Source organism: Bombus huntii, unplaced genomic scaffold (genome assembly GCF_024542735.1).
Source record: "Bombus huntii isolate Logan2020A unplaced genomic scaffold, iyBomHunt1.1 ctg00000261.1, whole genome shotgun sequence".
In the NCBI taxonomy this organism is placed as follows: domain Eukaryota; kingdom Metazoa; phylum Arthropoda; class Insecta; order Hymenoptera; family Apidae; genus Bombus; species Bombus huntii.
The window spans coordinates 2,501-15,000 of record NW_026099473.1 but is presented as its reverse complement, the minus strand read 5'-3'; the positions used below and the strand labels follow the sequence as shown (position 1 = coordinate 15,000).

The following is a 12,500-nucleotide window of genomic DNA, read 5'->3' as shown; positions in this document are numbered from 1 at the left end:
ATTTTTTTAAAAAATTTCATCCTCCGGACCAACGTGACCGGGACGTTGGAACTTAGAATTTTTTCGCCCCGTTACGAAAGTACCGAAAGTTCAACTCGAAATAACTCGCTAAAAAGCGTTATAACGTATCGAAATTTTGCGTGAAATCGTTACGTTTCGACGAAATCTAGTCGAAAGTAGCGATTTCACTTTATTTTTTTAAAAAATTTCATCCTCCGGACCAACGTGACCGGGACGTTGGAACTTAGAATTTTTTCGCCCCGTTACGAAAGTACCGAAAGTTCAACTCGAAATAACTCGCTAAAAAGCGTTATAACGTATCGAAATTTTGCGTGAAATCGTTACGTTTCGACGAAATCTAGTCGAAAGTAGCGATTTCACTTTATTTTTTTAAAAAATTTCATCCTCCGGACCAACGTGACCGGGACGTTGGAACTTAGAATTTTTTCGCCCCGTTACGAAAGTACCGAAAGTTCAACTCGAAATAACTCGCTAAAAAGCGTTATAACGTATCGAAATTTTGCGTGAAATCGTTACGTTTCGACGAAATCTAGTCGAAAGTAGCGATTTCACTTTATTTTTTTAAAAAATTTCGTCCTCCGGACCAACCTGACCGGGACGTTGGAACTTAGAATTTTTTCGCCCCGTTACGAAAGTACCGAAAGTTCAACTCGAAATAACTCGCTAAAAAGCGTTATAACGTATCGAAATTTTGCGTGAAATCGTTACGTTTCGACGAAATCTAGTCGAAAGTAGCGATTTCACTTTATTTTTTTAAAAAATTTCATCCTCCGGACCAACGTGACCGGGACGTTGGAACTTAGAATTTTTTCGCCCCGTTACGAAAGTACCGAAAGTTCAACTCGAAATAACTCGCTAAAAAGCGTTATAACGTATCGAAATTTTGCGTGAAATCGTTACGTTTCGACGAAATCTAGTCGAAAGTAGCGATTTCACTTTATTTTTTTGAAAAATTTCATCCTCCGGACCAACGTGACTGGGACGTTGGAACTTAGAATTTTTTCGCACCGCTACGAAAAGGCCGAAAGATCCCCTCCAAATAACTCGTTAAAAAGTGTTATAACGTACGAATATTTTTCAAGAAATCGTTATAACTCGATAAAATACGTCGGGATTAAGCGTTTATATCGTCGGCAGACGGATATAAAAACGTTTGGACCGACACGACCGGTCGTTGGAACATAGAAAAATTCCGAGCCGGTACGTTGGGACTTAGAAAAATTCCGAGGGCGAAAAAGTTTTTTCGAGTTTATTCGTTAAAAAGCGTTACAAGGTATGAATTTTTTTGCATAAATCGACGTAACTCGACGAAATACGTCGGGATTAATGGTTTATTTCCGTCCGAGAACGATTTTTAAAAACGGACCTATGCGGCCGGTCGTTCGTACTTGGAAAATTTTCGGACCGAACACTCTTTTTCGATTAATTCGTTAAAAAGCGTTATAACGTACGAATATTTTTCAAGAAATCGTTATAACTCGATAAAATACGTCGGGATTAAGCGTTTATATCGTCGGCAGACGGATATAAAAACGTTTGGACCGACACGACCGGTCGTTGGAACATAGAAAAATTCCGAGCCGGTACGTTGGGACTTAGAAAAATTCCGAGGGCGAAAAAGTTTTTTCGAGTTTATTCGTTAAAAAGCGTTACAAGGTATGAATTTTTTTGCATAAATCGACGTAACTCGACGAAATACGTCGGGATTAATGGTTTATTTCCGTCCGAGAACGATTTTTAAAAACGGACCTATGCGGCCGGTCGTTCGTACTTAGAAAATTTTCGGACCGAACACTCTTTTTCGATTAATTCGTTAAAAAGCGTTATAACGTACGAATATTTTTCAAGAAATCGTTATAACTCGATAAAATACGTCGGGATTAAGCGTTTATATCGTCGGCAGACGGATATAAAAACGTTTGGACCGACACGACCGGTCGTTGGAACATAGAAAAATTCCGAGCCGGTACGTTGGGACTTAGAAAAATTCCGAGGGCGAAAAAGTTTTTTCGAGTTTATTCGTTAAAAAGCGTTACAAGGTATGAATTTTTTTGCATAAATCGACGTAACTCGACGAAATACGTCGGGATTAATGGTTTATTTCCGTCCGAGAACGATTTTTAAAAACGGACCTATGCGGCCGGTCGTTCGTACTTAGAAAATTTTCGGACCGAACACTCTTTTTCGATTAATTCGTTAAAAAGCGTTATAACGTACGAATATTTTTCAAGAAATCGTTATAACTCGATAAAATACGTCGGGATTAAGCGTTTATATCGTCGGCAGACGGATATAAAAACGTTTGGACCGACACGACCGGTCGTTGGAACATAGAAAAATTCCGAGCCGGTACGTTGGGACTTAGAAAAATTCCGAGGGCGAAAAAGTTTTTTCGAGTTTATTCGTTAAAAAGCGTTACAAGGTATGAATTTTTTTGCATAAATCGACGTAACTCGACGAAATACGTCGGGATTAATGGTTTATTTCCGTCCGAGAACGATTTTTAAAAACGGACCTATGCGGCCGGTCGTTCGTACTTAGAAAATTTTCGGACCGAACACTCTTTTTCGATTAATTCGTTAAAAAGCGTTATAACGTACGAATATTTTTCAAGAAATCGTTATAACTCGATAAAATACGTCGGGATTAAGCGTTTATATCGTCGGCAGACGGATATAAAAACGTTTGGACCGACACGACCGGTCGTTGGAACATAGAAAAATTCCGAGCCGGTACGTTGGGACTTAGAAAAATTCCGAGGGCGAAAAAGTTTTTTCGAGTTTATTCGTTAAAAAGCGTTACAAGGTATGAATTTTTTTGCATAAATCGACGTAACTCGACGAAATACGTCGGGATTAATGGTTTATTTCCGTCCGAGAACGATTTTTAAAAACGGACCTATGCGGCCGGTCGTTCGTACTTAGAAAATTTTCGGACCGAACACTCTTTTTCGATTAATTCGTTAAAAAGCGTTATAACGTACGAATATTTTTCAAGAAATCGTTATAACTCGATAAAATACGTCGGGATTAAGCGTTTATATCGTCGGCAGACGGATATAAAAACGTTTGGACCGACACGACCGGTCGTTGGAACATAGAAAAATTCCGAGCCGGTACGTTGGGACTTAGAAAAATTCCGAGGGCGAAAAAGTTTTTTCGAGTTTATTCGTTAAAAAGCGTTACAAGGTATGAATTTTTTTGCATAAATCGACGTAACTCGACGAAATACGTCGGGATTAATGGTTTATTTCCGTCCGAGAACGATTTTTAAAAACGGACCTATGCGGCCGGTCGTTCGTACTTAGAAAATTTTCGGACCGAACACTCTTTTTCGATTAATTCGTTAAAAAGCGTTATAACGTACGAATATTTTTCAAGAAATCGTTATAACTCGATAAAATACGTCGGGATTAAGCGTTTATATCGTCGGCAGACGGATATAAAAACGTTTGGACCGACACGACCGGTCGTTGGAACATAGAAAAATTCCGAGCCGGTACGTTGGGACTTAGAAAAATTCCGAGGGCGAAAAAGTTTTTTCGAGTTTATTCGTTAAAAAGCGTTACAAGGTATAAATTTTTTTACGGGAATCGTTCTATCTCTATTAAATACGTCGGGATTAAACATTTTTATCGATTTTTTCAAAAAATTAGCGTTCGTCGAACTGACACGACTGGGATATTTTTCTAATTTTTTCGTTAATTAACGTTACAAGGTATATATTTTTTTGCATATTTCTACTTATTTTAACGTATTGTAATTGATTATAAACTTATTTTTTGTCCGTATTCGATAAAAGAGTATGTTTACTGATGCAATTTTTCGGTGAAAAAAAAAATTAATTTTTTGGTAAAAATGCATTTCTATTATGTTAATAAAACGTCTGGTAATGTATTTCGATGGTTGGATATTGGCTTTGTATAGTAGTGATCGAGCGTTCGCGAGACTAAGTTCCAGCGTCCCTTCCGAACGGTACGTTGCTACGGAGGTTTTGCACCGTAAGCGCGCGGCCGCTAGCCCGGCCGGCGCCGGCCTTCCGGCTGGCGCTTTCGTATCTATAAGAGAGACGTCGAGCCGGACGGTTCGGTCGGAACAGCGTTGAGCGCGTGGCTATTCTACGGCCTCGGTTGAGAATTCAGTCACCGCTCCTCGAGTCTTAGTGTATTTTACGCTATTTCTCGACTGTTCCTCCGTTCTCGTTCTGGTTTTTTCTCTACACTGCTGCGCCGCGGGTCGCTGTCCTGGACGTAATGACCAAATATCGTGGCAAGGTTCCCCTGAGTCGGGAAGCTGGTGACCTGTGTGTACGTATTCTAACAAAAATTGTTAGATGCGTGTGTGCTTGTACTAACTGAGCATCGATTCATTCAAAAGAGTATAACCGTCTGCTTTCTATAAAAACTTCTGCTTTCGCAGAAGTATCCGATGAGGCGGTAGGAGCGTACTATCTTTGCGTAGTATGTCTTCTGCCGAAAATGTTCTACCGATTGAAAGAATATTCTTACGGTATGTCCAGCGCGACGCACTGGGATACGCGCTTGTTCGTTCAGCGTGAGGTGCGTATACGTGCTTTACCGCTAAGATATTCTAATAAGTCTTTTTACACGAAGACAGCATTATGGAAATGTTCCTTTAGAAGTACGATTCTAAACATTTTATATAAGACTATGAGAAAGAGAGAGAGAGAAGAGAGGAGGTGGAGTTGAGAATTACAAAGTGGCTGCGAGCGGCGTTCGAAGATTATTACTGAACTATGGGTGTATCTCGAACGTCGCTAGGAGATATATTTTATAGATATATCTATCTTAAGAACGAAAAGTCTCGTCGTACGGTGCTTACGTCCCACCTACGACACGAAGAGAACTTAAACGAAATTTATAAGAATTGTTATACGAATAAGATCCCTGGTTGATCCTGCCAGTAGTCATATGCTTGTCTCAAAGATTAAGCCATGCATGTCTCAGTACATGCCGCATTAAGGTGAAACCGCGAATGGCTCATTAAATCAGTTATGGTTTCTTAGATCATACCTACATTTACTTGGATAACTGTGGTAATTCTAGAGCTAATACATGCAAACAGATTCCGACCAGAGATGGTAGGAATGCTTTTATTAGATCAAAACCAATCGGTGGCGGATGGCTCGTCTGTCCGTCCATCGTTTGTTTTGGTGACTCTGAATAACTTTGTGCTGATCGCATGGTCATCTAGCACCGGCGACGCATCTTTCAAATGTCTGCCTTATCAACTGTCGATGGTAGGTTCTGCGCCTACCATGGTTGTAACGGGTAACGGGGAATCAGGGTTCGATTCCGGAGAGGGAGCCTGAGAAACAGCTACCACATCCAAGGAAGGCAGCAGGCGCGCAAATTACCCACTCCCGGCACGGGGAGGTAGTGACGAAAAATAACGATACGGGACTCATCCGAGGCCCCGTAATCGGAATGAGTACACTTTAAATCCTTTAACGAGGACCAATTGGAGGGCAAGTCTGGTGCCAGCAGCCGCGGTAATTCCAGCTCCAATAGCGTATATTAAAGTTGTTGCGGTTAAAAAGCTCGTAGTTGAATCTGTGTGTCACAGTGTCGGTTCACCGCTCGCGGTGTTTAACTGGCATTATGTGGTACGTCCTATCGGTGGGCTTAGCTCCTCGCGGGCGGTCCAACTAATATCCCATCGCGGTGCTCTTCACTGAGTGTCGAGGTGGGCCGATACGTTTACTTTGAACAAATTAGAGTGCTTAAAGCAGGCTACCTTCGCCTGAATACTGTGTGCATGGAATAATGGAATAGGACCTCGGTTCTATTTTGTTGGTTTTCGGAGCCCCGAGGTAATGATTAATAGGGACAGATGGGGGCATTCGTATTGCGACGTTAGAGGTGAAATTCTTGGATCGTCGCAAGACGGACAGAAGCGAAAGCATTTGCCAAAAATGTTTTCATTAATCAAGAACGAAAGTTAGAGGTTCGAAGGCGATCAGATACCGCCCTAGTTCTAACCATAAACGATGCCAGCCAGCGATCCGCCGAAGTTCCTCCGATGACTCGGCGGGCAGCTTCCGGGAAACCAAAGCTTTTGGGTTCCGGGGGAAGTATGGTTGCAAAGCTGAAACTTAAAGGAATTGACGGAAGGGCACCACCAGGAGTGGAGCCTGCGGCTTAATTTGACTCAACACGGGAAACCTCACCAGGCCCGGACACCGGAAGGATTGACAGATTGATAGCTCTTTCTTGATTCGGTGGGTGGTGGTGCATGGCCGTTCTTAGTTGGTGGAGCGATTTGTCTGGTTAATTCCGATAACGAACGAGACTCTAGCCTGCTAAATAGACGTAACTTATGGTATCTCGAAGGCCCCCGGCTTCGGTCGGTGGGTTTTTACTACCAACGTACAAACAAATCTTCTTAGAGGAACAGGCGGCTTCTAGCCGCACGAGATTGAGCAATAACAGGTCTGTGATGCCCTTAGATGTTCTGGGCCGCACGCGCGCTACACTGAAGGAATCAGCGTGTTTTCCCTGGCCGAAAGGCCCGGGTAACCCGCTGAACCTCCTTCGTGCTAGGGATTGGGGCTTGCAATTATTCCCCATGAACGAGGAATTCCCAGTAAGCGCGAGTCATAAGCTCGCGTTGATTACGTCCCTGCCCTTTGTACACACCGCCCGTCGCTACTACCGATTGAATGATTTAGTGAGGTCTTCGGACTGGTGCGCGGCCAATGTGATAAGCATTGCCGATGTTACCGGGAAGATGACCAAACTTGATCATTTAGAGGAAGTAAAAGTCGTAACAAGGTTTCCGTAGGTGAACCTGCGGAAGGATCATTAACGATACGATACCAAAAGAATTTGACTTGAACACATATAAAAACTATGAAATATATATCACAATGGTCGGTAAGGAGCCGTACTCCTCCTGTATCGACGAAAGTATATACGACGTATTAACAAGCTATATACTTTAACAAACGAAAACGCCAGGGAGCTTGGCAACCTCCGTTGGCACGAATAGAAATATTCTTAAGGAGGAGACGACCCTCCAGCTACGGAATTATACGAAGAGAAGGTGGCACTCTCTCTCGATCATCGGGATGAAGAGATATATATATACAAGTATAAAAACGAAATGCGAATGAAACTTATTCGAGGCGCCTGCGTGAGGTCGTAAACAGAAAGACCCGCCGTCTCCGAATAAAACATATAACATATAATATATATATATATGAAATTCTAATAAAAGGGAACTCTAGCTTCGAAAGAGCCAACAAAAGTTAAGGCTCGATATCAAACGAAAAAATTACGATGGAAACCAGGTGTAAAGAGAAATGCAGTCGTGGCGCCTGCGAGAGGCCGTACACAGAAAGACCCGCCGTCACGATCTCGTATTTCGTATTTGCATCGTGGAAACCGTACAAACGAAATATAAAAGTCCATGCAAACTAATAAGAAAATCTCTAAAGTGCCTCGTGTCGGAGTGATCATGCTCGCCTATTCTCTTCTATGTTTCGTGGTCTGTGTTGCGTTTGTTCTCCTCCTAGCAACGGGACATATCGAAGACTCCTCTTTGGGATCGAACGAAGCGTCTAGAACGAGTCGACGAGAGCGAAAGAACTTGTAGCGAGTCGCGCAGAGCGAAAGGATACCGATATACATCTTCGAAGGTTCTCTTCGAAGGATCCATGGATACCTTCTGCGTCGACTTCTCTCGTCTCTTTCATCGAAACTCTCGTCGTTCTCGAAACGTGCTTCCTACCCAAAGGGCGTGTGCTCTTCGTATGTCGTTTCGTTCGAAATAACGAAACCACGTGTAACATACTCGTGGATCGGGTAACCTAGAACGAAGACGCATCGCGTGGATGTTGGCCCGCTATGCGACGATGACCGATGATGATGATGATGATGATGATGATGATATGATGATGATGTCGATGTCGACGACGACGACGATGAAGACGATGTGTAGCAACGATTCGTAACTAGTCTAGCCGAAGTTCGTTCAGAGGGGAACGCCGCCGGCTTCGAAGCCTCGATGTCGTGAGTCGGACACCCGTGCCGTCGCTAGAGTTTTTCAAACTCTGCTTCTGGATATTGGGACGAAAGACCGCTCGAGGACGACGACAGCCGTGCGTGCGTATCCCATCGAATTTTTTTTACACCACCTGAACGAGACTAAAGTTTCGTCTAGTTGATCGTCTACCGTCGCATAATGTATATTATATACCGTTCAGAGGGGACCGGCTGTCTATCCTCGTTGTCGTGAGTCGGACACCCGTGCCGTCGCTAGAGTTTTTCAAACTCTGCTTCTGGATATCGGGACGAAAGACCGCGCGAGGACGACGGATGCGAGTCCCATCGAATTTTTGACTTACACACTACCTGAACGAGACTTAAAGTTTCATATTATATACCGTTCAGAGGGGACCGGCTGTCTATCCTCGTTGTCGTGAGTCGGACACCCGTGCCGTCGCTAGAGTTTTTCAAACTCTGCTTCTGGATATCGGGACGAAAGACCGCGCGAGGACGACGGATGCGAGTCCCATCGAATTTTTGACTTACACACTACCTGAACGAGACTTAAAGTTTCATATAATATACCGTTCAGAGGGGACCGGCTGTCTTTCCTCGTTGTCGTGAGTCGGACACCCGTGCCGTCGCTAGAGTTTTTCAAACTCTGCTTCTGGATATCGGGACGAAAGACCGCGCGAGGACGACGGATGCGAGTCCCATCGAATTTTTTATTTACACACTACCTGAACGAGACTTAAAGTTTCATCCAGTTTGTCGTCTATCATCGCATATATAATATACCGTTCAGAGGGGACCGGCTGTCTATCCTCGTTGTCGTGAGTCGGACACCCGTGCCGTCGCTAGAGTTTTTCAAACTCTGCTTCTGGATATCGGGACGAAAGACCGCGCGAGGACGACGGATGCGAGTCCCATCGAATTTTTGACTTACACACTACCTGAACGAGACTTAAAGTTTCATATAATATACCGTTCAGAGGGGACCGGCTGTCTTTCCTCGTTGTCGTGAGTCGGACACCCGTGCCGTCGCTAGAGTTTTTCAAACTCTGCTTCTGGATATCGGGACGAAAGACCGCGCGAGGACGACGGATGCGAGTCCCATCGAATTTTTGATTTACACACTACCTGAACGAGACTTAAAGTTTCATCCAGTTTGTCGTCTATCATCTCATATATAATATACCGTTCAGAGGGGACCGGCTGTCTATCCTCGTTGTCGTGAGTCGGACACCCGTGCCGTCGCTAGAGTTTTTCAAACTCTGCTTCTGGATGTTGGGACGAAAGACCGCGCGAGGACGATGGATGCGTGTCCCATCGAATTTTTGATTTACAAGACACACACTACCTGAACGAGACTAAAGTTTCATCGAGTTTATCATCGCATAACCCGTTCGGAGGGGACCGGCTGTCTATCCTCGTTGTCGTGAGTCGGACACCCGTGCCGTCGCTAGAGTTTTTCAAACTCTGCTTCTGGATATCGGGACGAAAGACCGCGCGAGGACGATGGCTGCGAGTCCCATCGAATTTTTGTTTTTTTTTTTTTTTTTAAAGAAAAAACACCACCCGAACGGAGATGTGTTCTATCTTTCGTCGATTTTTCATGCTTTCAGTCGGTCGCGTGGTCGCCATCCGTTCGGAGGGGATCGCCGGCTTCGAAACCTCGATGTCGTGAGTCGGACACCCGTGCCGTCGCTAGAGTTTTTCAAACTCTGCTTCTGGATATTGGGACGAAAGACCGCTCGAGGCGGACGGCCGCGCGAATCCCATCGAATCTTTACTATCACCCGAACGATGGAGAGATGCACGCGCGCTGTTTCTTGAATAATTGGACGAGAGAGTAGAATCAAACACATATATAACATGGGCTAGCCACCGTGCTTACTCGTTCGCGAGATCGTGTGCTGTACAGAGGATTCAGAATCGGGTGTATATATCCCCGTCGTTTCCTGACGAACGGAGCTTCGATCTCGATGGTTGTTATATATCATAATGTACTTTACGCCCGGCCGGCGAACGCGCGTATCTTCGCGCGTTCGTCGTTTTCTTTTTTTTTCGAACGTTTTTGTGTCGTCAATCCTATGGCGACTTCTGCGCGTTCGATTCCCGTTGGTCGAACGTGACGGAACTCGGCTTCGCTAGAACCGAGAAGAGTACATTTGAGTATTGAACTGTTGTAAATTTATAAAAGATTACCCTGAACGGTGGATCACTTGGCTCGTGGGTCGATGAAGAACGCAGCTAATTGCGCGTCAACGTGTGAACTGCAGGACACATGAACATCGACATTTCGAACGCACATTGCGGTCCACGGATACAATTCCTGGACCACGCCTGGCTGAGGGTTGCTCACGTAAACCTAAGACTGCTTGCGTTGCGTATCGTTACTCTCCGTATCTGTCTCTCTCTGTCCCTTCTTGCCTTAACAACCCGCCGTCGTTCTTCTTTATATAAGAGAACGTTTCAGAGTCGGACGAAGGTACAAGAACGAGGATACGAATAAGAGCGGACGGAGAGAACATACGCGACGTACGAGCGATTGTTGGACGCTCGTCGGCGTTCGTCGCGGTCGTGCAGAGACCGTGCAAGTCGTACGCATGCTCGATATATAATCTATCGTGTTCACGGGAGACTACGAAACTCTACCTCTGTCTCTCTCTGTCCCTTCTTGCCTTGACAACCCGCCGTCGTTCTTCTTAAAAATTATAAGAGAACGTTTCAGAGTCGGACGAAGGTATACGAAGGGATACGAATAAGAGCGGAGAGAACCGGTCACGGACCTGCGTGAGTGCTCGCGGCGTCGTGAGTCGTCCTTACGAGGGCGACCGCCCGCTTATGCACCGCTTCGTGTATCGGTTATCGAACGTATATACTCGTAGTGTTCTCCTCGTGACCGATTTTTTTTTCATATCAGGCGATATATGCTACGTTTGCCGGTGTTCGACGCACGAAGGTCCGCGCCCCCGACGTCGTCTTAAAAGAATATTATATTTGGCGAGACTGAGAGAGAAAGCAAATATGGGAACTCGGTCGAGAGAGGAGAGAAGAGAGAACCAAAAAAAAAACCTAAACTCGATGGCGTGCGAAACTTTGCCATAATCTACCGTCTTTTCTTAAGACTCTCGTACAGCCCCAGGGATCGAATGCCCACTCCGTCTCTTCGCGAAAGCGACTGACAACAACGAGGACCGTCGCATCGATGGGTCGTCGTTGCGTTTTACACGCTCTGTGCTTTTTTACAAGCCCCGAAAGTATCAGCCGTAGATCCGGGAACGCACACGCGAGATTTCTTCGAGCGCTCTGACGACTTAGGGAGGTATGATCCCCAGCGTCGCGCGGAGATCGGAGAGTACACGTACTCGTATCGGGACGAATTTTCCCCGTCGTCGTGTATCTCTCTGCCCGCGCGCCTGGCTCCCGAAAAGCCACGTTCGTCGGAAATCTTACATATTATATATGTAACGCGTGTGCGAACTAGCGTGTGTCTAAGATCGGCTATACACGGGTGCTGCTGTAACTACAAGCTCGAGGTGTTTTCCGCAGCGTTTCTGTACCCGAGGAAGATGCGCATGTGAGTCCGTTACGAAGTTGTTCGTACGGTCGTCGTCGTCGGAGAGATCGTAGACGAGGAAGAAGACGATCCCCTTTGGCGAGGCTCGAGAAAAAAACTTTGAGAGAGACGAGGTATACACGCGCGTACGACTATGTCGTGCGCGCGTGTGATTTTTTTTTTATGGCAATTCGACGCTTCGAGAATAGAGAAAAGAGAGTGTTGGTCATCCCATGCCTCTTCGTCGTCTATCGCTGGACCGCGCATCCTAACGTCGCGCCGGTCGTCCAGTCCCCGAACACACACACCCACCCGACGGTACGTCTCGCTCGCTTTTTCACTTGCGTGAGTTCCCGTACCGGGAACCGCTGGAATCGTCGAGAGAAGAGAAACGGCTGTAGGAGAAAAAGAGGACGGACGTTAAAAACCGGACGATCGTTACACGGATGTCTTGCGTGAGTCTTAGCTCGAACATGATACGACGAACGAAGTTTGGCACTTTGGCGAGATGCATAAAACGCTCGTACATACATACATACATATATATTGTATATCGAATAGAGAGTGTTCTCCTTCTATTCGAATTTTTTTTCTCTTTGAGGCGATTTTCGCACAGAGAAATACACACACACACACCACCTTCTCTCGCACCGAATCTTTCCGAGCTTTCGTTTTCTACGAGTCTACGCAAAACACGACACGAACGAATTTTCGTTTCGCGTCGTGACGTTGAAGCGACCTCAGAGTAGGCGAGATCACCCGCTGAATTTAAGCATATTACTAAGCGGAGGAAAAGAAACTAACAAGGATTTCCTTAGTAGCGGCGAGCGAACAGGAATTAGCCCAGCACTGAATCCCGCGGTTCCGCCGTTGGGAAATGTAGTGTTCGGGAGGATCCGATTGACCCGA

At 45.3% G+C, this 12,500-nt stretch overlaps 2 non-coding genes across 2 annotated transcripts; both read left to right on the top strand.

Annotated features, from left to right (window-relative positions):
• The first annotated feature begins 4,924 nt into the window (after positions 1-4,924).
• LOC126877865 (small subunit ribosomal RNA) lies at positions 4,925-6,847 on the top strand. The gene has a single exon (XR_007695405.1). It is a non-coding gene; the product is annotated as a small subunit ribosomal RNA (ribosomal RNA).
• A 3,387-nt stretch (positions 6,848-10,234) lies between these two features.
• On the top strand, positions 10,235-10,389 carry LOC126877862 (5.8S ribosomal RNA). Its single transcript, XR_007695403.1, has one exon. It is a non-coding gene; the product is annotated as a 5.8S ribosomal RNA (ribosomal RNA).
• Positions 10,390-12,500: the final 2,111 nt, after the last annotated feature.